Consider the following 25538-nt stretch of genomic DNA (forward strand, 5'->3'; position numbering starts at 1 on the left):
TCAGTGAGCTTGGATAGAAATAAAGGTCAAGTATGAGCTCTGGCTAATGAAATGATGGGTCAAGTTTGAGGCAAGCTAGAGTCCATTTATTAGGTGCAATAAGAAGCTACAAAGATTGTTTCCTTTAAGAGACAGACAAGGGCAGAGTCAAGCCTTTGCTCTAATAGGTCTGCATCATGCCTGCTGCAGGATGTGAAGGAATGGACCTCCACAGCAGTGCGCTGTGCCGGGCTGGGCTGTGCAGGGCTGAGCTGAGCTGGGCTGGGCTGGGCTGGGCTGGGCTGGGCTGGGCTGGGCTGGGCTGGGCTGGGCCTGCCCTGGCACTGTGAATTTAATCACCCACCTCCTTCCTTTGAGGAACGCTCACGAACGCCCACGAACGCCCTTGTTCTGTATACAGGCTGACAGCAGGCAATTTAGGACCCTGCTAAATGAGGGTGATGTCCCCATGTGCTTCCTTTGAGTGGCAAAATCCTTCGTCTAAGGCAGGTGGGCTTTTTTAAAATTTGGTTGAAGACCATATGTTGGAGGTGGTATCACGGCACAAGCCGCCGACCGTCTCAGAAGAAAGTGTGCATGGGAGGATATTATTTGCATAGGACAGCCCTCTTCTCAGTCCCATTCTTATGCTGCAGTTGCCATGAAGTGTTACTAGAGGGCAGCAGTATGAACAAAAGAGCACACTGAGGCTTTTCTTCTGCTTGCTGACATGATTCTTGTTCATGGTGGTCTTGCAGGGCCTAAAGAGTGAAGGACTGCGTTGACTGAGGGGATGAGGAATGGCAGGCCTGTATTTGTGGTGAAGGGGGAATAATTAGAAGGTAAACAGCAATATGAAAACGTCAAAGCATATATGTTTGCTGAGTGATTGAGTCTGTGTGTCGCGTGTCTCTTTGAAGGGAGATGTGAGAAAGGAATAGCAGCACCGTAGACTTCAGATGGGAGAGAGCAAGCAAGGATGAATATTACCCTCAAATCCAAATACTTACAGTACCTCAAAGATGACAAGTGCGATATGATGTTCTGCAATTGTAAGGATTTGCCATGTGTGGTACATAAATATGCATGGTTAGTGAGGTTTTTCCCAGAATGTGAGTATCGTTAGGCTGGCAAATGTCAGGCACTCCTTTGGGAGTATGAGGCCAAGAAAAAATTTGGGAAGTTTGCTACAGTCATCTGTAGGATCGAAAGACACTGGGGAATCCTTACAGAGGGAGCCAGGCTGCACAAAATGTGATAACAGTTGGACAGAAATCTTTAGCAGGGACTTTTGTCTACCCCCAATGTGGGACCAGGACCGCAGTACCTCTGTGTCTCTGAAACATATGTTGACCTCTGCACACCACCATCTCAATACCCCTCAAATGTTCCCTCCTGGTACCCCAGCTTTGGTAGTTCATCAACCAGGTTTCAATCATTTGAGTGACCACAAGCACCCTTCCTATGTGCCTTCCATTTACATTCAGTCAGTAACCCAGCTGCTTCGTTCGCTGTTCAATCTCAAGTGACAGTTGGATGCACATCGCAGGGGTATACAGACATTTACCGTACTGTACAGCCCCTCTCAGTACAGCCAGACTACACTTCTTAAAATCATGAAACATGTTTTGCCCAACAGTAAGGCCAGGCCTTTCCTCTGTAGTTCATAGCCAACGTAAGGAGGAAAAAATCAACTGAAGAGCATGCCAAAATTCTCTACAGACACTGCCAATCCTCACACTTCTGCCTATTTGCATGCCGAGGTTATTCACTATGACCCACCAAACCAATTGCCAACAATAGCCTCTCCCTGCCTCATTCGTATGCTCCGATGCCACCTTTATTTAGCAAGTGTTAGTGCTCTCGGATTTTGTAGTGCGATTCGCTATAGCCTCTGATTTCAACAGAAATGTCCTAAAGGTACCTATACCAATCTGCCGGGTGGGGAGGAAGGGGGCTGCTGCTGCTGGCAGTAACATTTTGGGGCACCCGACCTGCAAAAATACAGCCACATGCTCCTTGTTTTACCTTTCAATACCATAACTGCAGAAGAATCGTATGGTGACCCCTGTTGGTAATAGAAACTGTCAAACAGCATCTTGCCTCCCCCACCGTTGCCCCTAACCATTTGGGGTACACCCCATGAGGGAGGATCAGAGCAATAAAAACTAATGGTAGCCCCCCCAAAAAGTACCTGGAAGCCATGCCATTCTGTGCACCTCATCGCCTTCACGTTGCGCCCAAGCACCTTTTAATACTGAACCCCCCATTTTTGACTGCCCCCTCCCAACAGAAATCAGAGAGTATAGGGGGGTGCAGTAAAAAAGTATTTGCACTTTCCCACAATAAGTCAGGATCCTACTCCACCTATTCCTCTGCTCTCTGACCCCACCCACTCTGACTAGGCTGCTCCTGAACCCCTCCTCTCTGACCCCACCCACTCTGACTAGGCTCCTCCTATACCCCTCCTATCCGACCCAGCTCCTCCTATACCCCTCCCCTCTGACCCCACCCACTCACTACTTACCAACCAACCTGCAATCCCTCATTCACTAGGCATGATTCCACTCTTACACAACACACAGACACATTTTACTTACCAATTGGCCCTTTAGGCCCACCTCCAACCTACCTCTGCTCTGCCACCATCAGTCACCTGGTGCCGAACCCGGGATTTGAACCCTGGTTGCCTGGATGGAAGGCAGGCACTTACCCACTGGACCACACTGGTTTCCATGTAAGTAGCCTATCAAATTGTCCTTATGTCATGGTCATCCTTTTCATGTGCAATGGATGCCGCAGGGAAGGACACCAAGGCCTGTATGTTGCTTATAGTTACTACTGCAATCCTCTAGACCACCAAGGAGCTATAGCTCAAAGGTAAGTCTTGTACCTTTGGTGGGGACAGCCCTCACAGGCCAGTGTTCGAATCCTGCCAATGCTGTAGAAGTATCCCAAGGTGGAAATTTTCAAAAAGTGAATAGTTATTTTTTTTTTGCAATTTTTTTTTTTACTTGGTAACAGAGGAGAAAAGTGGACACTCTTTTTGGCATGTGTGTCCCGAAATTTCAAATGTTTTCCCTCATGACCTTCTACCAACCGCCCTATCTCTCAAGTAGGTGCAATAGGGACAAGGCCTTATCTTCCTTTATCAATGTCTTCATTCTTTGTCCTTTAAGTTTGGTGAATTGCAGAGTGCAATTGTGGTATTGGGGGTTATAACTGAGCACAAGAATAAGAGGAAGGGGCTACACTTGTTGTAAAATAGGTTGGATGATGGTGATTTTTTATTTTGGTGTGAGCCACTTGCTCAAATCAGGGGTTTTGTGTCAGTGAGCTTGGATAGAAATAAAGGTCAAGTATGAGCTCTGGCTAATGAAATGATGGGTCAAGTTTGAGGCAAGCTAGAGTCCATTTATTAGGTGCAATAAGAAGCTACAAAGATTGTTTCCTTTAAGAGACAGACAAGGGCAGAGTCAAGCCTTTGCTCTAATAGGTCTGCATCATGCCTGCTGCAGGATGTGAAGGAATGGACCTCCACAGCAGTGCGCTGTGCCGGGCTGGGCTGTGCAGGGCTGAGCTGGGCTGGGCTGGGCTGGGCTGGGCCTGCCCTGGCACTGTGAATTTAATCACCCACCTCCTTCCTTTGAGGAACGCTCACGAACGCCCACGAACGCCCTTGTTCTGTATACAGGCTGACAGCAGGCAATTTAGGACCCTGCTAAATGAGGGTGATGTCCCCATGTGCTTCCTTTGAGTGGCAAAATCCTTCGTCTAAGGCAGGTGGGCTTTTTTAAAATTTGGTTGAAGACCATATGTTGGAGGTGGTATCACGGCACAAGCCGCCGACCGTCTCAGAAGAAAGTGTGCATGGGAGGATATTATTTGCATAGGACAGCCCTCTTCTCAGTCCCATTCTTATGCTGCAGTTGCCATGAAGTGTTACTAGAGGGCAGCAGTATGAACAAAAGAGCACACTGAGGCTTTTCTTCTGCTTGCTGACATGATTCTTGTTCATGGTGGTCTTGCAGGGCCTAAAGAGTGAAGGACTGCGTTGACTGAGGGGATGAGGAATGGCAGGCCTGTATTTGTGGTGAAGGGGGAATAATTAGAAGGTAAACAGCAATATGAAAACGTCAAAGCATATATGTTTGCTGAGTGATTGAGTCTGTGTGTCGCGTGTCTCTTTGAAGGCAGATGTGAGAAAGGAATAGCAGCACCGTAGACTTCAATTGGGAGAGAGCAAGCAAGGATGAATATTACCCTCAAATCCAAATACTTACAGTACCTCAAAGATGACAAGTGCGATATGATGTTCTGCAATTGTAAGGATTTGCCATGTGTGGTACATAAATATGCATGGTTAGTGAGGTTTTTCCCAGAATGTGAGTATCGTTAGGCTGGCAAATGTCAGGCACTCCTTTGGGAGTATGAGGCCAAGAAAAAATTTGGGAAGTTTGCTACAGTCATCTGTAGGATCGAAAGACACTGGGGAATCCTTACAGAGGGAGCCAGGCTGCACAAAATGTGATAACAGTTGGACAGAAATCTTTAGCAGGGACTTTTGTCTACCCCCAATGTGGGACCAGGACCGCAGTACCTCTGTGTCTCTGAAACATATGTTGACCTCTGCACACCACCATCTCAATACCCCTCAAATGTTCCCTCCTGGTACCCCAGCTTTGGTAGTGCATCAACCAGGTTTCAATCATTTGAGTGACCACAAGCACCCTTCCTATGTGCCTTCCATTTACATTCAGTCAGTAACCCAGCTGCTTCGTTCGCTGTTCAATCTCAAGTGACAGTTGGATGCACATCGCAGGGGTATACAGACATTTACCGTACTGTACAGCCCCTCTCAGTACAGCCAGACTACACTTCTTAAAATCATGAAACATGTTTTGCCCAACAGTAAGGCCAGGCCTTTCCTCTGTAGTTCATAGCCAACGTAAGGAGGAAAAAATCAACTGAAGAGCATGCCAAAATTCTCTACAGACACTGCCAATCCTCACACTTCTGCCTATTTGCATGCCGAGGTTATTCACTATGACCCACCAAACCAATTGCCAAGAGTAGCCTCTCCCTGCCTCATTCGTATGCTCCGATGCCACCTTTATTTAGCAAGTGTTAGTGCTCTCGGATTTTGTAGTGCGATTCGCTATAGCCTCTGTTTTCAACAGAAATGTCCTAAAGGTACCTATACCAATCTGCCGGGTGGGGAGGAAGGGGGCTGCTGCTGCTGGCAGTAACATTTTGGGGCACCCGACCTGCAAAAATACAGCCACATGCTCCTTGTTTTACCTTTCAATACCATAACTGCAGAAGAATCGTATGGTGACCCCTGTTGGTAATAGAAACTGTCAAACAGCATCTTGCCTCCCCCACCGTTGCCCCTAACCATTTGGGGTACACCCCATGAGGGAGGATCAGAGCAATAAAAACTAATGGTAGCCCCCCCAAAAAGTACCTGGAAGCCATGCCATTCTGTGCACCTCATCGCCTTCACGTTGCGCCCAAGCACCTTTTAATACTGAACCCCCCATTTTTGACTGCCCCCTCCCAACAGAAATCAGAGAGTATAGGGGGGTGCAGTAAAAAAGTATTTGCACTTTCCCACAATAAGTCAGGATCCTACTCCACCTATTCCTCTGCTCTCTGACCCCACCCATATACCCCTCCTCTCTGACCCCACCCACTCTGACTAGGCTGCTCCTGAACCCCTCCTCTCTGACCCCACCCACTCTGACTTGGCTCCTCCTATACCCCTCCTCTCCGACCGAGCTCCTCCTATACCCCTCCTCTCTCACCCAGCTCCTCCTATACCCCTCCTCTCTGACCCCACCCACTCTGACTAGGCTCCTCCTATACCCCTCCTATCCGACCCAGCTCCTCCTACACCCCTCCTCTCTGACCCCACCCACTCTGACTAGGCTGCTCCTGAACCCCTCATCTCTGACCCCACCCACTCTGACTAGGCTCCTCCTATACCCCTCCTCTCTCACCAGCTCCTCCTATACCCCTCCTCTCTGACCCCACCCACTCTGACTTGGCTCCTCCTATACCCCTCCTCTCTCACCCAGCTCCTCCTATACCCCTCCTCTCTGACCCCACCCACTCTGACTAGGCTGCTCCTGAACCCCTCCTCTCTGACCCCACCCACTCTGACTAGGCTCCTCCTATACCCCTCCTCTCCGACCGAGCTCCTCCTATACCCCTCCTCTCTCACCCAGCTCCTCCTATACCCCTCCTCTCCGAACTAGCTCCTCCTATACCCCTACCCTCTGACCCCACCCACTCACTACTTACCAACCAACCTGCAATCCCTCATTCACTAGGCATGATTCCACTCTTACACAACACACAGACACATTTTACTTACCAATTGGCCCTTTAGGCCCACCTCCAACTTACCTCTGCTCTGCCACCATCAGTCACCTGGTGCCGAATCCGGGATTTGAACCCTGGTTGCCTGGATGGAAGGCAGGCACTTACCCACTGGACCACACTGGTTTCCATGTAAGTAGCCTATCAAATTGTCCTTATGTCATGGTCATCCTTTTCATGTGCAATGGATGCCGCAGGGAAGGACACCAAGGCCTGTATGTTGCTTATAGTTACTGCTGCAATCCTCTAGACCACCAAGGAGCTATAGCTCAAAGGTAAGTCTTGTACCTTTGGTGGGGACAGCCCTCACAGGCCAGGGTTCGAATCCTGCCAATGCTGTAGAAGTATCCCAAGGTGGAAATTTTCAAAAAGTGAATAGTTTTTTTTTTTGCAAATTTTTTTTTTACTTGGTAACAGAGGAGAAAAGTGGACACTCTTTTTGGCATGTGTGTCCCGAAATTTCAAATGTTTTCCCTCATGACCTTCTACCAACCGCCCTATCTCTCAAGTAGGTGCAATAGAGACAAGGCCTTATCTTCCTTTATCAATGTCTTCATTCTTTGTCCTTTAAGTTTGGTGAATTGCAGAGTGCAATTGTGGTATTGGGGGTTATAACTGAGCACAAGAATAAGAGGAAGGGGCTACACTTGTTGTAAAATAGGTTGGATGATGGTGATTTTTTATTTTGGTGTGAGCCACTTGCTCAAATCAGGGGTTTTGTGTCAGTGAGCTTGGATAGAAATAAAGGTCAAGTATGAGCTCTGGCTAATGAAATGATGGGTCAAGTTTGAGGCAAGCTAGAGTCCATTTATTAGGTGCAATAAGAAGCTACAAAGAATTTTTCCTTTAAGAGACAGACAAGGGCAGAGTCAAGCCTTTGCTCTAATAGGTCTGCATCATGCCTGCTGCAGGATGTGAAGGAATGGACCTCCACAGCAGTGCGCTGTGCCGGGCTGGGCTGTGCAGGGCTGAGCTGGGCTGGGCTGGGCTGGGCTGGGCTGGGCTGGGCTGGGCTGGGCTGGGCCTGCCCTGGCACTGTGAATTTAATCACCCACCTCCTTCCTTTGAGGAACGCTCACGAACGCCCACGAACGCCCTTGTTCTGTATACAGGCTGACAGCAGGCAATTTAGGACCCTGCTAAATGAGGGTGATGTCCCCATGTGCTTCCTTTGAGTGGCAAAATCCTTCGTCTAAGGCAGGTGGGCTTTTTTAAAATTTGGTTGAAGACCATATGTTGGAGGTGGTATCACGGCACAAGCCGCCGACCGTCTCAGAAGAAAGTGTGCATGGGAGGATATTACTTGCATAGGACAGCCCTCTTCTCAGTCCCATTCTTATGCTGCAGTTGCCATGAAGTGTTACTAGAGGGCAGCAGTATGAACAAAAGAGCACACTGAGGCTTTTCTTCTGCTTGCTGACATGATTCTTGTTCATGGTGGTCTTGCAGGGCCTAAAGAGTGAAGGACTGCATTGACTGAGGGGATGAGGAATGGCAGGCCTGTATTTGTGGTGAAGGGGGAATAATTAGAAGGTAAACAGCAATATGAAAACGTCAAAGCATATATGTTTGCTGAGTGATTGAGTCTGTGTGTCGCGTGTCTCTTTGAAGGGAGATGTGAGAAAGGAATAGCAGCACCGTAGACTTCAGATGGGAGAGAGCAAGCAAGGATGAATATTACCCTCAAATCCAAATACTTACAGTACCTCAAAGATGACAAGTGCAATATGATGTTCTGCAATTGTAAGGATTTGCCATGTGTGGTACATAAATATGCATGGTTAGTGAGGTTTTTCCCAGAATGTGAGTATCGTTAGGCTGGCAAATGTCAGGCACTCCTTTGGGAGTATGAGGCCAAGAAAAAATTTGGGAAGTTTGCTACAGTCATCTGTAGGATCGAAAGACACTGGGGAATCCTTACAGAGGGAGCCAGGCTGCACAAAATGTGATAACAGTTGGACAGAAATCTTTAGCAGGGACTTTTGTCTACCCCCAATGTGGGACCAGGACCGCAGTACCTCTGTGTCTCTGAAACATATGTTGACCTCTGCACACCACCATCTCAATACCCCTCAAATGTTCCCTCCTGGTACCCCAGCTTTGGTAGTGCATCAACCAGGTTTCAATCATTTGAGTGACCACAAGCACCCTTCCTATGTGCCTTCCATTTACATTCAGTCAGTAACCCAGCTGCTTCGTTCGCTGTTCAATCTCAAGTGACAGTTGGATGCACATCGCAGGGGTATACAGACATTTACCGTACTGTACAGCCCCTCTCAGTACAGCCAGACTACACTTCTTAAAATCATGAAACATGTTTTGCCCAACAGTAAGGCCAGGCCTTTCCTCTGTAGTTCATAGCCAACGTAAGGAGGAAAAAATCAACTGAAGAGCATGCCAAAATTCTCTACAGACACTGCCAATCCTCACACTTCTGCCTATTTGCATGCCGAGGTTATTCACTATGACCCACCAAACCAATTGCCAACAGTAGCCTCTCCCTGCCTCATTCGTATGCTCCGATGCCACCTTTATTTAGCAAGTGTTAGTGCTCTCGGATTTTGTAGTGCGATTCGCTATAGCCTCTGTTTTCAACAGAAATGTCCTAAAGGTACCTATACCAATCTGCCGGGTGGGGAGGAAGGGGGCTGCTGCTGCTGGCAGTAACATTTTGGGGCACCCGACCTGCAAAAATACAGCCACATGCTCCTTGTTTTACCTTTCAATACCATAACTGCAGAAGAATCGTATGGTGACCCCTGTTGGTAATAGAAACTGTCAAACAGCATCTTGCCTCCCCCACCGTTGCCCCTAACCATTTGGGGTACACCCCATGAGGGAGGATCAGAGCAATAAAAACTAATGGTAGCCCCCCCAAAAAGTACCTGGAAGCCATGCCATTCTGTGCACCTCATCGCCTTCACGTTGCGCCCAAGCACCTTTTAATACTGAACCCCCCATTTTTGACTGCCCCCTCCCAACAGAAATCAGAGAGTATAGGGGGGTGCAGTAAAAAAGTATTTGCACTTTCCCACAATAAGTCAGGATCCTACTCCACCTATTCCTCTGCTCTCTGACCCCACCCATATACCCCTCCTCTCTGACCCCACCCACTCTGACTAGGCTGCTCCTGAACCCCTCCTCTCTGACCCCACCCACTCTGACTTGGCTCCTCCTATACCCCTCCTCTCCGACCGAGCTCCTCCTATACCCCTCCTCTCTCACCCAGCTCCTCCTATACCCATCCTCTCTGACCCCACCCACTCTGACTAGGCTCCTCCTATACCCCTCCTATCCGACCCAGCTCCTCGTATACCCCTCCTCTCTGACCCAGCTCCTCCTACACCCCTCCTCTCTGACCCCACCCACTCTGACTAGGCTCCTCCTATACCCCTCCTATCCGACCGAGCTCCTCCTATACCCCTCCTCTCTCACCCAGCTCCTCCTATACCCCTCCCCTCTGACCCCACCCACTCACTACTTACCAACCAACCATCCCTCATTCACTAGGCATGATTCCACTCTTACACAACACACAGACACATTTTACTTACCAATTGGCCCTTTAGGCCCACCTCCAACTTACCTCTGCTCTGCCACCATCAGTCACCTGGTGCCGAACCCGGGATTTGAACCCTGGTTGCCTGGATGGAAGGCAGGCACTTACCCACTGGACCACACTGGTTTCCATGTAAGTAGCCTATCAAATTGTCCTTATGTCATGGTCATCCTTTTCATGTGCAATGGATGCCGCAGGGAAGGACACCAAGGCCTGTATGTTGCTTATAGTTACTACTGCAATCCTCAAGACCACCAAGGAGCTATAGCTCAAAGGTAAGTCTTGTACCTTTGGTGGGGACAGCCCTCACAGGCCAGGGTTCGAATCCTGCCAATGCTGTAGAAGTATCCCAAGGTGGACATTTTCAAAAAGTGAATAGTTTTTTTTTTTTGCAAATTTTTTTTTTACTTGGTAACAGAGGAGAAAAGTGGACACTCTTTTTGGCATGTGTGTCCCGAAATTTCAAATGTTTTCCCTCATGACCTTCTACCAACCGCCCTATCTCTCAAGTAGGTGCAATAGGGACAAGGCCTTATCTTCCTTTATCAATGTCTTCATTCTTTGTCCTTTAAGTTTGGTGAATTGCAGAGTGCAATTGTGGTATTGGGGGTTATAACTGAGCACAAGAATAAGAGGAAGGGGCTACACTTGTTGTAAAATAGGTTGGAAGATGGTGATTTTTTATTTTGGTGTGAGCCACTTGCTCAAATCAGGGGTTTTGTGTCAGTGAGCTTGGATAGAAATAAAGGTCAAGTATGAGCTCTGGCTAATGAAATGATGGGTCAAGTTTGAGGCAAGCTAGAGTCCATTTATTAGGTGCAATAAGAAGCTACAAAGATTGTTTCCTTTAAGAGACAGACAAGGGCAGAGTCAAGCCTTTGCTCTAATAGGTCTGCATCATGCCTGCTGCAGGATGTGAAGGAATGGACCTCCACAGCAGTGCGCTGTGCCGGGCTGGGCTGTGCAGGGCTGAGCTGGGCTGGGCTGGGCTGGGCTGGGCTGGGCCTGCCCTGGCACTGTGAATTTAATCACCCACCTCCTTCCTTTGAGGAACGCTCACGAACGCCCACGAACGCCCTTGTTCTGTATACAGGCTGACAGCAGGCAATTTAGGACCCTGCTAAATGAGGGTGATGTCCCCATGTGCTTCCTTTGAGTGGCAAAATCCTTCGTCTAAGGCAGGTGGGCTTTTTTAAAATTTGGTTGAAGACCATATGTTGGAGGTGGTATCACGGCACAAGCCGCCGACCGTCTCAGCGCCGAGACGCCTACGGGTATTCGCCGCGCTTAATAAATGTTAAAATAAAAAAATAAGAAGAAAGTGTGCATGGGAGGATATTATTTGCATAGGACAGCCCTCTTCTCAGTCCCATTCTTATGCTGCAGTTGCCATGAAGTGTTACTAGAGGGCAGCAGTATGAACAAAAGAGCACACTGAGGCTTTTCTTCTGCTTGCTGACATGATTCTTGTTCATGGTGGTCTTGCAGGGCCTAAAGAGTGAAGGACTGCGTTGACTGAGGGGATGAGGAATGGCAGGCCTGTATTTGTGGTGAAGGGGGAATAATTAGAAGGTAAACAGCAATATGAAAACGTCAAAGCATATATGTTTGCTGAGTGATTGAGTCTGTGTGTCGCGTGTCTCTTTGAAGGGAGATGTGAGAAAGGAATAGCAGCACCGTAGACTTCAATTGGGAGAGAGCAAGCAAGGATGAATATTACCCTCAAATCCAAATACTTACAGTACCTCAAAGATGACAAGTGCGATATGATGTTCTGCAATTGTAAGGATTTGCCATGTGTGGTACATAAATATGCATGGTTAGTGAGGTTTTTCCCAGAATGTGAGTATCGTTAGGCTGGCAAATGTCAGGCACTCCTTTGGGAGTATGAGGCCAAGAAAAAATTTGGGAAGTTTGCTACAGTCATCTGTAGGATCGAAAGACACTGGGGAATCCTTACAGAGGGAGCCAGGCTGCACAAAATGTGATAACAGTTGGACAGAAATCTTTAGCAGGGACTTTTGTCTACCCCCAATGTGGGACCAGGACCGCAGTACCTCTGTGTCTCTGAAACATATGTTGACCTCTGCACACCACCATCTCAATACCCCTCAAATGTTCCCTCCTGGTACCCCAGCTTTGGTAGTGCATCAACCAGGTTTCAATCATTTGAGTGACCACAAGCACCCTTCCTATGTGCCTTCCATTTACATTCAGTCAGTAACCCAGCTGCTTCGTTCGCTGTTCAATCTCAAGTGACAGTTGGATGCACATCGCAGGGGTATACAGACATTTACCGTACTGTACAGCCCCTCTCAGTACAGCCAGACTACACTTCTTAAAATCATGAAACATGTTTTGCCCAACAGTAAGGCCAGGCCTTTCCTCTGTAGTTCATAGCCAACGTAAGGAGGAAAAAATCAACTGAAGAGCATGCCAAAATTCTCTACAGACACTGCCAATCCTCACACTTCTGCCTATTTGCATGCCGAGGTTATTCACTATGACCCACCAAACCAATTGCCAACAGTAGCCTCTCCCTGCCTCATTCGTATGCTCCGATGCCACCTTTATTTAGCAAGTGTTAGTGCTCTCGGATTTTGTAGTGCGATTCGCTATAGCCTCTGTTTTCAACAGAAATGTCCTAAAGGTACCTATACCAATCTGCCGGGTGGGGAGGAAGGGGGCTGCTGCTGCTGGCAGTAACATTTTGGGGCACCCGACCTGCAAAAATACAGCCACATGCTCCTTGTTTTACCTTTCAATACCATAACTGCAGAAGAATCGTATGGTGACCCCTGTTGGTAATAGAAACTGTCAAACAGCATCTTGCCTCCCCCACCGTTGCCCCTAACCATTTGGGGTACACCCCATGAGGGAGGATCAGAGCAATAAAAACTAATGGTAGCCCCCCCAAAAAGTACCTGGAAGCCATGCCATTCTGTGCACCTCATCGCCTTCACGTTGCGCCCAAGCACCTTTTAATACTGAACCCCCCATTTTTGACTGCCCCCTCCCAACAGAAATCAGAGAGTATAGGGGGGTGCAGTAAAAAAGTATTTGCACTTTCCCACAATAAGTCAGGATCCTACTCCACCTATTCCTCTGCTCTCTGACCCCACCCATATACCCCTCCTCTCTGACCCCACCCACTCTGACTAGGCTGCTCCTGAACCCCTCCTCTCTGACCCCACCCACTCTGACTTGGCTCCTCCTATACCCCTCCTCTCCGACCGAGCTCCTCCTATACCCCTCCTCTCTCACCCAGCTCCTCCTATACCCCTCCTCTCTGACCCCACCCACTCTGACTAGGCTCCTCCTATACCCCTCCTATCCGACCCAGCTCCTCCTATACCCCTCCTCTCTGACCCAGCTCCTCCTACACCCCTCCCACTCTGACTAGGCTGCTCCTGAACCCCTCATCTCTGACCCCACCCACTCTGACTAGGCTCCTCCTATACCCCTCCTCTCTCACCCAGCTCCTCCTATACCCCTCCCCTCTGACCCCACCCACTCACTACTTACCAACCAACCTGCAATCCCTCATTCACTAGGCATGATTCCACTCTTACACAACACACAGACACATTTTACTTACCAATTGGCCCTTTAGGCCCACCTCCAACCTACCTCTGCTCTGCCACCATCAGTCACCTGGTGCCGAACCCGGGATTTGAACCCTGGTTGCCTGGATGGAAGGCAGGCACTTACCCACTGGACCACACTGGTTTCCATGTAAGTAGCCTATCAAATTGTCCTTATGTCATGGTCATCCTTTTCATGTGCAATGGATGCCGCAGGGAAGGACACCAAGGCCTGTATGTTGCTTATAGTTACTACTGCAATCCTCTAGACCACCAAGGAGCTATAGCTCAAAGGTAAGTCTTGTACCTTTGGTGGGGACAGCCCTCACAGGCCAGGGTTCGAATCCTGCCAATGCTGTAGAAGTATCCCAAGGTGGAAATTTTCAAAAAGTGAATAGTTATTTTTTTTTTGCACATTTTTTTTTTACTTGGTAACAGAGGAGAAAAGTGGACACTCTTTTTGGCATGTGTGTCCCGAAATTTCAAATGTTTTCCCTCATGACCTTCTACCAACCGCCCTATCTCTCAAGTAGGTGCAATAGGGACAAGGCCTTATCTTCCTTTATCAATGTCTTCATTCTTTGTCCTTTAAGTTTGGTGAATTGCAGAGTGCAATTGTGGTATTGGGGGTTATAACTGAGCACAAGAATAAGAGGAAGGGGCTACACTTGTTGTAAAATAGGTTGGATGATGGTGATTTTTTATTTTGGTGTGAGCCACCTGCTCAAATCAGGGGTTTTGTGTCAGTGAGCTTGGATAGAAATAAAGGTCAAGTATGAGCTCTGGCTAATGAAATGATGGGTCAAGTTTGAGGAAAGCTAGAGTCCATTTATTAGGTGCAATAAGAAGCTACAAAGATTGTTTCCTTTAAGAGACAGACAAGGGCAGAGTCAAGCCTTTGCTCTAATAGGTCTGCATCATGCCTGCTGCAGGATGTGAAGGAATGGACCTCCACAGCAGTGCGCTGTACCGGGCTGGGCTGTGCAGGGCTGAGCTGAGCTGGGCTGGGCTGGGCTGGGCTGGGCCTGCCCTGGCACTGTGAATTTAATCACCCACCTCCTTCCTTTGAGGAACGCTCACGAACGCCCACGAACGCCCTTGTTCTGTATACAGGCTGACAGCAGGCAATTTAGGACCCTGCTAAATGAGGGTGATGTCCCCATGTGCTTCCTTTGAGTGGCAAAATCCTTCGTCTAAGGCAGGTGGGCTTTTTTAAAATTTGGTTGAAGACCATATGTTGGAGGTGGTATCACGGCACAAGCCGCCGACCGTCTCAGAAGAAAGTGTGCATGGGAGGATATTATTTGCATAGGACAGCCCTCTTCTCAGTCCCATTCTTATGCTGCAGTTGCCATGAAGTGTTACTAGAGGGCAGCAGTATGAACAAAAGAGCACACTGAGGCTTTTCTTCTGCTTGCTGACATGATTCTTGTTCATGGTGGTCTTGCAGGGCCTAAAGAGTGAAGGACTGCGTTGACTGAGGGGATGAGGAATGGCAGGCCTGTATTTGTGGTGAAGGGGGAATATTTAGAAGGTAAACAGCAATATGAAAACGTCAAAGCATATATGTTTGCTGAGTGATTGAGTCTGTGTGTCGCGTGTCTCTTTGAAGGGAGATGTGAGAAAGGAATAGCAGCACCGTAGACTTCAGATGGGAGAGAGCAAGCAAGGATGAATATTACCCTCAAATCCAAATACTTACAGTACCTCAAAGATGACAAGTGCGATATGATGTTCTGCAATTGTAAGGATTTGCCATGTGTGGTACATAAATATGCATGGTTAGTGAGGTTTTTCCCAGAATGTGAGTATCGTTAGGCTGGCAAATGTCAGGCACTCCTTTGGGAGTATGAGGCCAAGAAAAAATTTGGGAAGTTTGCTACAGTCATCTGTAGGATCGAAAGACACTGGGGAATCCTTACAGAGGGAGCCACGCTGCACAAAATGTGATAACAGTTGGACAGAAATCTTTAGCAGGGACTTTTGTCTACCCCCAATGTGGGACCAGGACCGCAGTACCTCTGTGTCTCTGAAACATATGTTGACCTCTGCACACCACCATCTCAATACCCCTCAAATGTTCCCTCCTGGTACCCCAGCTTTGGTAGTGCATCAACCAGGTTTCAATCATTTGAGTGACCACAAGCACCCTTCCTATGTGCCTTCCATTTACATTCAGTCAGTAACCCAGCTGCTTCGTTCGCTGTTCAATCTCAAGTGACAGTTGGATGCACATCGCAGGGGTATACAGACATTTACCGTACTGTACAGCCCCTCTCAGTACAGCCAGACTACACTTCTTAAAATCATGAAACATGTTTTGCCCAACAGTAAGGCCAGGCCTTTCCTCTGTAGTTCATAGCCAACGTAAGGAGGAAAAAATCAACTGAAGAGCATGCCAAAATTCTCTACAGACACTGCCAATCCTCACACTTCTGCCTATTTGCATGCCGAGGTTATTCACTATGACCCACCAAACCAATTGCCAACAGTAGCCTCTCCCTGCCTCATTCGTATGCTCCGATGCCACCTTTATTTAGCAAGTGTTAGTGCTCTCGGATTTTGTAGTGCGATTCGCTATAGCCTCTGTTTTCAACAGAAATGTCCTAAAGGTACCTATACCAATCTGCCGGGTGGGGAGGAAGGGGGCTGCTGCTGCTGGCAGTAACATTTTGGGGCACCCGACCTGCAAAAATACAGCCACATGCTCCTTGTTTTACCTTTCAATACCATAACTGCAGAAGAATCGTATGGTGACCCCTGTTGGTAATAGAAACTGTCAAACAGCATCTTGCCTCCCCCACCGTTGCCCCTAACCATTTGGGGTACACCCCATGAGGGAGGATCAGAGCAATAAAAACTAATGGTAGCCCCCCCAAAAAGTACCTGGAAGCCATGCCATTCTGTGCACCTCATCGCCTTCACGTTGCGCCCAAGCACCTTTTAATACTGAACCCCCCATTTTTGACTGCCCCCTCCCAACAGAAATCAGAGAGTATAGGGGGGTGCAGTAAAAAAGTATTTGCACTTTCCCACAATAAGTCAGGATCCTACTCCACCTATTCCTCTGCTCTCTGACCCCACCCATATACCCCTCCTCTCTGACCCCACCCACTCTGACTAGGCTGCTCCTGAACCCCTCCTCTCTGACCCCACCCACTCTGACTTGGCTCCTCCTATACCCCTCCTCTCCGACCGAGCTCCTCCTATACCCCTCCTCTCTCACCCAGCTCCTCCTATACCCATCCTCTCTGACCCCACCCACTCTGACTAGGCTCCTCCTATACCCCTCCTATCCGACCCAGCTCCTCGTATACCCCTCCTCTCTGACCCAGCTCCTCCTACACCCCTCCTCTCTGACCCCACCCACTCTGACTAGGCTCCTCCTATACCCCTCCTATCCGACCGAGCTCCTCCTATACCCCTCCTCTCTCACCCAGCTCCTCCTATACCCCTCCCCTCTGACCCCACCCACTCACTACTTACCAACCAACCTGCAATCCCTCATTCACTAGGCATGATTCCACTCTTACACAACACACAGACACATTTTACTTACCAATTGGCCCTTTAGGCCCACCTCCAACTTACCTCTGCTCTGCCACCATCAGTCACCTGGTGCCGAACCCGGGATTTGAACCCTGGTTGCCTGGATGGAAGGCAGGCACTTACCCACTGGACCACACTGGTTTCCATGTAAGTAGCCTATCAAATTGTCCTTATGTCATGGTCATCCTTTTCATGTGCAATGGATGCCGCAGGGAAGGACACCAAGGCCTGTATGTTGCTTATAGTTACTACTGCAATCCTCAAGACCACCAAGGAGCTATAGCTCAAAGGTAAGTCTTGTACCTTTGGTGGGGACAGCCCTCACAGGCCAGGGTTCGAATCCTGCCAATGCTGTAGAAGTATCCCAAGGTGGACATTTTCAAAAAGTGAATAGTTTTTTTTTTTTGCAAATTTTTTTTTTACTTGGTAACAGAGGAGAAAAGTGGACACTCTTTTTGGCATGTGTGTCCCGAAATTTCAAATGTTTTCCCTCATGACCTTCTACCAACCGCCCTATCTCTCAAGTAGGTGCAATAGGGACAAGGCCTTATCTTCCTTTATCAATGTCTTCATTCTTTGTCCTTTAAGTTTGGTGAATTGCAGAGTGCAATTGTGGTATTGGGGGTTATAACTGAGCACAAGAATAAGAGGAAGGGGCTACACTTGTTGTAAAATAGGTTGGAAGATGGTGATTTTTTATTTTGGTGTGAGCCACTTGCTCAAATCAGGGGTTTTGTGTCAGTGAGCTTGGATAGAAATAAAGGTCAAGTATGAGCTCTGGCTAATGAAATGATGGGTCAAGTTTGAGGCAAGCTAGAGTCCATTTATTAGGTGCAATAAGAAGCTACAAAGATTGTTTCCTTTAAGAGACAGACAAGGGCAGAGTCAAGCCTTTGCTCTAATAGGTCTGCATCATGCCTGCTGCAGGATGTGAAGGAATGGACCTCCACAGCAGTGCGCTGTGCCGGGCTGGGCTGTGCAGGGCTGAGCTGGGCTGGGCTGGGCTGGGCTGGGCCTGCCCTGGCACTGTGAATTTAATCACCCACCTCCTTCCTTTGAGGAACGCTCACGAACGCCCACGAACGCCCTTGTTCTGTATACAGGCTGACAGCAGGCAATTTAGGACCCTGCTAAATGAGGGTGATGTCCCCATGTGCTTCCTTTGAGTGGCAAAATCCTTCGTCTAAGGCAGGTGGGCTTTTTTAAAATTTGGTTGAAGACCATATGTTGGAGGTGGTATCACGGCACAAGCCGCCGACCGTCTCAGAAGAAAGTGTGCATGGGAAGATATTATTTGCATAGGACAGCCCTCTTCTCAGTCCCATTCTTATGCTGCAGTTGCCATGAAGTGTTACTAGAGGGCAGCAGTATGAACAAAAGAGCACACTGAGGCTTTTCTTCTGCTTGCTGACATGATTCTTGTTCATGGTGGTCTTGCAGGGCCTAAAGAGTGAAGGACTGCGTTGACTGAGGGGATGAGGAATGGCAGGCCTGTATTTGTGGTGAAGGGGGAATAATTAGAAGGTAAACAGCAATATGAAAACGTCAAAGCATATATGTTTGCTGAGTGATTGAGTCTGTGTGTCGCGTGTCTCTTTGAAGGGAGATGTGAGAAAGGAATAGCAGCACCGTAGACTTCAATTGGGAGAGAGCAAGCAAGGATGAATATTACCCTCAAATCCAAATACTTACAGTACCTCAAAGATGACAAGTGCGATATGATGTTCTGCAATTGTAAGGATTTGCCATGTGTGGTACATAAATATGCATGGTTAGTGAGGTTTTTCCCAGAATGTGAGTATCGTTAGGCTGGCAAATGTCAGGCACTCCTTTGGGAGTATGAGGCCAAGAAAAAATTTGGGAAGTTTGCTACAGTCATCTGTAGGATCGAAAGACACTGGGGAATCCTTACAGAGGGAGCCAGGCTGCACAAAATGTGATAACAGTTGGACAGAAATCTTTAGCAGGGACTTTTGTCTACCCCCAATGTGGGACCAGGACCGCAGTACCTCTGTGTCTCTGAAACATATGTTGACCTCTGCACACCACCATCTCAATACCCCTCAAATGTTCCCTCCTGGTACCCCAGCTTTGGTAGTGCATCAACCAGGTTTCAATCATTTGAGTGACCACAAGCACCCTTCCTATGTGCCTTCCATTTACATTCAGTCAGTAACCCAGCTGCTTCGTTCGCTGTTCAATCTCAAGTGACAGTTGGATGCACATCGCAGGGGTATACAGACATTTACCGTACTGTACAGCCCCTCTCAGTACAGCCAGACTACACTTCTTAAAATCATGAAACATGTTTTGCCCAACAGTAAGGCCAGGCCTTTCCTCTGTAGTTCATAGCCAACGTAAGGAGGAAAAAATCAACTGAAGAGCATGCAAAATTCTCTACAGACACTGCCAATCCTCACACTTCTGCCTATTTGCATGCCGAGGTTATTCACTATGACCCACCAAACCAATTGCCAACAGTAGCCTCTCCCTGCCTCATTCGTATGCTCCGATGCCACCTTTATTTAGCAAGTGTTAGTGCTCTCGGATTTTGTAGTGCGATTCGCTATAGCCTCTGTTTTCAACAGAAATGTCCTAAAGGTACCTATACCAATCTGCCGGGTGGGGAGGAAGGGGGCTGCTGCTGCTGGCAGTAACATTTTGGGGCACCCGACCTGCAAAAATACAGCCACATGCTCCTTGTTTTACCTTTCAATACCATAACTGCAGAAGAATCGTATGGTGACCCCTGTTGGTAATAGAAACTGTCAAACAGCATCTTGCCTCCCCCACCGTTGCCCCTAACCATTTGGGGTACACCCCATGAGGGAGGATCAGAGCAATAAAAACTAATGGTAGCCCCCCCAAAAAGTACCTGGAAGCCATGCCATTCTGTGCACCTCATCGCCTTCACGTTGCGCCCAAGCACCTTTTAATACTGAACCCCCCATTTTTGACTGCCCCCTCCCAACAGAAATCAGAGAGTATAGGGGGGTGCAGTAAAAAAGTATTTGCACTTTCCCACAATAAGTCAGGATCCTACTCCACCTATTCCTCTGCTCTCTGACCCCACCCATATACCCCTCCTCTCTGACCCCACCCACTCTGACTAGGCTGCTCCTGAACCCCTCCTCTCTGACCCCACCCACTCTGACTTGGCTCCTCCTATACCCCTCCTCTCCGACCGAGCTCCTCCTATACCCCTCCTCTCTCACCCAGCTCCTCCTATACCCCTCCTCTCTGACCCCACCCACTCTGACTAGGCTCCTCCTATACCCCTCCTATCCGACCCAGCTCCTCCTATACCCCTCCTCTCTGACCCAGCTCCTCCTACACCCCTCCCACTCTGACTAGGCTGCTCCTGAACCCCTCATCTCTGACCCCACCCACTCTGACTAGGCTCCTCCTATACCCCTCCTCTCTCACCCAGCTCCTCCTATACCCCTCCCCTCTGACCCCACCCACTCACTACTTACCAACCAACCTGCAATCCCTCATTCACTAGGCATGATTCCACTCTTACACAACACACAGACACATTTTACTTACCAATTGGCCCTTTAGGCCCACCTCCAACCTACCTCTGCTCTGCCACCATCAGTCACCTGGTGCCGAACCCGGGATTTGAACCCTGGTTGCCTGGATGGAAGGCAGGCACTTACCCACTGGACCACACTGGTTTCCATGTAAGTAGCCTATCAAATTGTCCTTATGTCATGGTCATCCTTTTCATGTGCAACGGATGCCGCAGGGAAGGACACCAAGGCCTGTATGTTGCTTATAGTTACTACTGCAATCCTCTAGACCACCAAGGAGCTATAGCTCAAAGGTAAGTCTTGTACCTTTGGTGGGGACAGCCCTCACAGGCCAGGGTTCGAATCCTGCCAATGCTGTAGAAGTATCCCAAGGTGGAAATTTTCAAAAAGTGAATAGTTATTTTTTTTTTGCACATTTTTTTTTTACTTGGTAACAGAGGAGAAAAGTGGACACTCTTTTTGGCATGTGTGTCCCGAAATTTCAAATGTTTTCCCTCATGACCTTCTACCAACCGCCCTATCTCTCAAGTAGGTGCAATAGGGACAAGGCCTTATCTTCCTTTATCAATGTCTTCATTCTTTGTCCTTTAAGTTTGGTGAATTGCAGAGTGCAATTGTGGTATTGGGGGTTATAACTGAGCACAAGAATAAGAGGAAGGGGCTACACTTGTTGTAAAATAGGTTGGATGATGGTGATTTTTTATTTTGGTGTGAGCCACCTGCTCAAATCAGGGGTTTTGTGTCAGTGAGCTTGGATAGAAATAAAGGTCAAGTATGAGCTCTGGCTAATGAAATGATGGGTCAAGTTTGAGGCAAGCTAGAGTCCATTTATTAGGTGCAATAAGAAGCTACAAAGATTGTTTCCTTTAAGAGACAGACAAGGGCAGAGTCAAGCCTTTGCTCTAATAGGTCTGCATCATGCCTGCTGCAGGATGTGAAGGAATGGACCTCCACAGCAGTGCGCTGTGCCGGGCTGGGCTGTGCAGGGCTGAGCTGGGCTGGGCTGGGCTGGGCTGGGCTGGGCTGGGCTGGGCCTGCCCTGGCACTGTGAATTTAATCACCCACCTCCTTCCTTTGAGGAACGCTCACGAACGCCCACGAACGCCCTTGTTCTGTATACAGGCTGACAGCAGGCAATTTAGGACCCTGCTAAATGAGGGTGATGTCCCCATGTGCTTCCTTTGAGTGGCAAAATCCTTCGTCTAAGGCAGGTGGGCTTTTTTAAAATTTGGTTGAAGACCATATGTTGGAGGTGGTATCACGGCACAAGCCGCCGACCGTCTCAGAAGAAAGTGTGCATGGGAGGATATTATTTGCATAGGACAGCCCTCTTCTCAGTCCCATTCTTATGCTGCAGTTGCCATGAAGTGTTACTAGAGGGCAGCAGTATGAACAAAAGAGCACACTGAGGCTTTTCTTCTGCTTGCTGACATGATTCTTGTTCATGGTGGTCTTGCAGGGCCTAAAGAGTGAAGGACTGCGTTGACTGAGGGGATGAGGAATGGCAGGCCTGTATTTGTGGTGAAGGGGGAATAATTAGAAGGTAAACAGCAATATGAAAACGTCAAAGCATATATGTTTGCTGAGTGATTGAGTCTGTGTGTCGCGTGTCTCTTTGAAGGGAGATGTGAGAAAGGAATAGCAGCACCGTAGACTTCAGATGGGAGAGAGCAAGCAAGGATGAATATTACCCTCAAATCCAAATACTTACAGTACCTCAAAGATGACAAGTGCGATATGATGTTCTGCAATTGTAAGGATTTGCCATGTGTGGTACATAAATATGCATGGTTAGTGAGGTTTTTCCCAGAATGTGAGTATCGTTAGGCTGGCAAATGTCAGGCACTCCTTTGGGAGTATGAGGCCAAGAAAAAATTTGGGAAGTTTGCTACAGTCATCTGTAGGATCGAAAGACACTGGGGAATCCTTACAGAGGGAGCCAGGCTGCACAAAATGTGATAACAGTTGGACAGAAATCTTTAGCAGGGACTTTTGTCTACCCCCAATGTGGGACCAGGACCGCAGTACCTCTGTGTCTCTGAAACATATGTTGACCTCTGCACACCACCATCTCAATACCCCTCAAATGTTCCCTCCTGGTACCCCAGCTTTGGTAGTGCATCAACCAGGTTTCAATCATTTGAGTGACCACAAGCACCCTTCCTATGTGCCTTCCATTTACATTCAGTCAGTAACCCAGCTGCTTCGTTCGCTGTTCAATCTCAAGTGACAGTTGGATGCACATCGCAGGGGTATACAGACATTTACCGTACTGTACAGCCCCTCTCAGTACAGCCAGACTACACTTCTTAAAATCATGAAACATGTTTTGCCCAACAGTAAGGCCAGGCCTTTCCTCTGTAGTTCATAGCCAACGTAAGGAGGAAAAAATCAACTGAAGAGCATGCCAAAATTCTCTACAGACACTGCCAATCCTCACACTTCTGCCTATTTGCATGCCGAGGTTATTCACTATGACCCACCAAACCAACTGCCAACAGTAGCCTCTCCCTGCCTCATTCGTATGCTCCGATGCCACCTTTATTTAGCAAGTGTTAGTGCTCTCGGATTTTGTAGTGCGATTCGCTATAGCCTCTGTTTTCAACAGAAATGTCCTAAAGGTACCTATACCAATCTGCCGGGTGGGGAGGAAGGGGGCTGCTGCTGCTGGCAGTAACATTTTGGGGCACCCGACCTGCAAAAATACAGCCACATGCTCCTTGTTTTACCTTTCAATACCATAACTGCAGAAGAATCGTATGGTGACCCCTGTTGGTAATAGAAACTGTCAAACAGCATCTTGCCTCCCCCACCGTTGCCCCTAACCATTTGGGGTACACCCCATGAGGGAGGATCAGAGCAATAAAAACTAATGGTAGCCCCCCCAAAAAGTACCTGGAAGCCATGCCATTCTGTGCACCTCATCGCCTTCACGTTGCGCCCAAGCACCTTTTAATACTGAACCCCCCATTTTTGACTGCCCCCTCCCAACAGAAATCAGAGAGTATAGGGGGGTGCAGTAAAAAAGTATTTGCACTTTCCCACAATAAGTCAGGATCCTACTCCACCTATTCCTCTGCTCTCTGACCCCACCCATATACCCCTCCTCTCTGACCCCACCCACTCTGACTAGGCTGCTCCTGAACCCCTCCTCTCTGACCCCACCCACTCTGACTTGGCTCCTCCTATACCCCTCCTCTCCGACCAAGCTCCTCCTATACCCCTCCTCTCTCACCCAGCTCCTCCTATACCCCTCCTCTCTGACCCCACCCACTCTGACTAGGCTCCTCCTATACCCCTCCTATCCGACCCAGCTCCTCCTATACCCCTCCTCTCTGACCCAGCTCCTCCTACACCCCTACTCTCTGACCCCACCCACTCTGACTAGGCTGCTCCTGAACCCCTCATCTCTGACCCCACCCACTCTGACTAGGCTCCTCCTATACCCCTCCTCTCTCACCCAGCTCCTCCTATACCCCTCCCCTCTGACCCCACCCACTCACTACTTACCAACCAACCTGCAATCCCTCATTCACTAGGCATGATTCCACTCTTACACAACACACAGACACATTTTACTTACCAATTGGCCCTTTAGGCCCACCTCCAACCTACCTCTGCTCTGCCACCATCAGTCACCTGGTGCGGAACCCGGGATTTGAACCCTGGTTGCCTGGATGGAAGGCAGGCACTTACCCACTGGACCACACTGGTTTCCATGTAAGTAGCCTATCAAATTGTCCTTATGTCATGGTCATCCTTTTCATGTGCAATGGATGCCGCAGGGAAGGACACCAAGGCCTGTATGTTGCTTATAGTTACTACTGCAATCCTCTAGACCACCAAGGAGCTATAGCTCAAAGGTAAGTCTTGTACCTTTGGTGGGGACAGCCCTCACAGGCCAGGGTTCGAATCCTGCCAATGCTGTAGAAGTATCCCAAGGTGGAAATTTTCAAAAGTGAATAGTTATTTTTTTTTTGCAATTTTTTTTTTTACTTGGTAACAGAGGAGAAAAGTGGACACTCTTTTTGGCATGTGTGTCCCGAAATTTCAAATGTTTTCCCTCATGACCTTCTACCAACCGCCCTATCTCTCAAGTAGGTGCAATAGGGACAAGGCCTTATCTTCCTTTATCAATGTCTTCATTCTTTGTCCTTTAAGTTTGGTGAATTGCAGAGTGCAATTGTGGTATTGGGGGTCATAACTGAGCACAAGAATAAGAGGAAGGGGCTACACTTGTTGTAAAATAGGTTGGATGATGGTGATTTTTTATTTTGGTGTGAGCCACTTGCTCAAATCAGGGGTTTTGTGTCAGTGAGCTTGGATAGAAATAAAGGTCAAGTATGAGCTCTGGCTAATGAAATGATGGGTCAAGTTTGAGGCAAGCTAGAGTCCATTTATTAGGTGCAATAAGAAGCTACAAAGATTGTTTCCTTTAAGAGACAGACAAGGGCAGAGTCAAGCCTTTGCTCTAATAGGTCTGCATCATGCCTGCTGCAGGATGTGAAGGAATGGACCTCCACAGCAGTGCGCTGTGCCGGGCTGGGCTGTGCTGTGCTGGGCTGTGCAGGGCTGAGCTGGGCTGGGCTGGGCTGGGCTGGGCTGGGCTGGGCTGGGCTGGGCTGGGCTGGGCTGGGCTGGGCTGGGCTGGGCCTGCCCTGGCACTGTGAATTTAATCACCCACCTCCTTCCTTTGAGGAACGCTCACGAACGCCCACGAACGCCCTTGTTCTGTATACAGGCTGACAGCAGGCAATTTAGGACCCTGCTAAATGAGGGTGATGTCCCCATGTGCTTCCTTTGAGTGGCAAAATCCTTCGTCTAAGGCAGGTGGGCTTTTTTAAAATTTGGTTGAAGACCATATGTTGGAGGTGGTATCACGGCACAAGCCGCCGACCGTCTCAGAAGAAAGTGTGCATGGGAGGATATTATTTGCATAGGACAGCC

The sequence above is a fragment of the Lissotriton vulgaris genome, chromosome 1_1 (genome assembly GCF_964263255.1).
Source record: "Lissotriton vulgaris chromosome 1_1, aLisVul1.2, whole genome shotgun sequence".
Lineage (NCBI taxonomy): Eukaryota > Metazoa > Chordata > Amphibia > Caudata > Salamandridae > Lissotriton > Lissotriton vulgaris.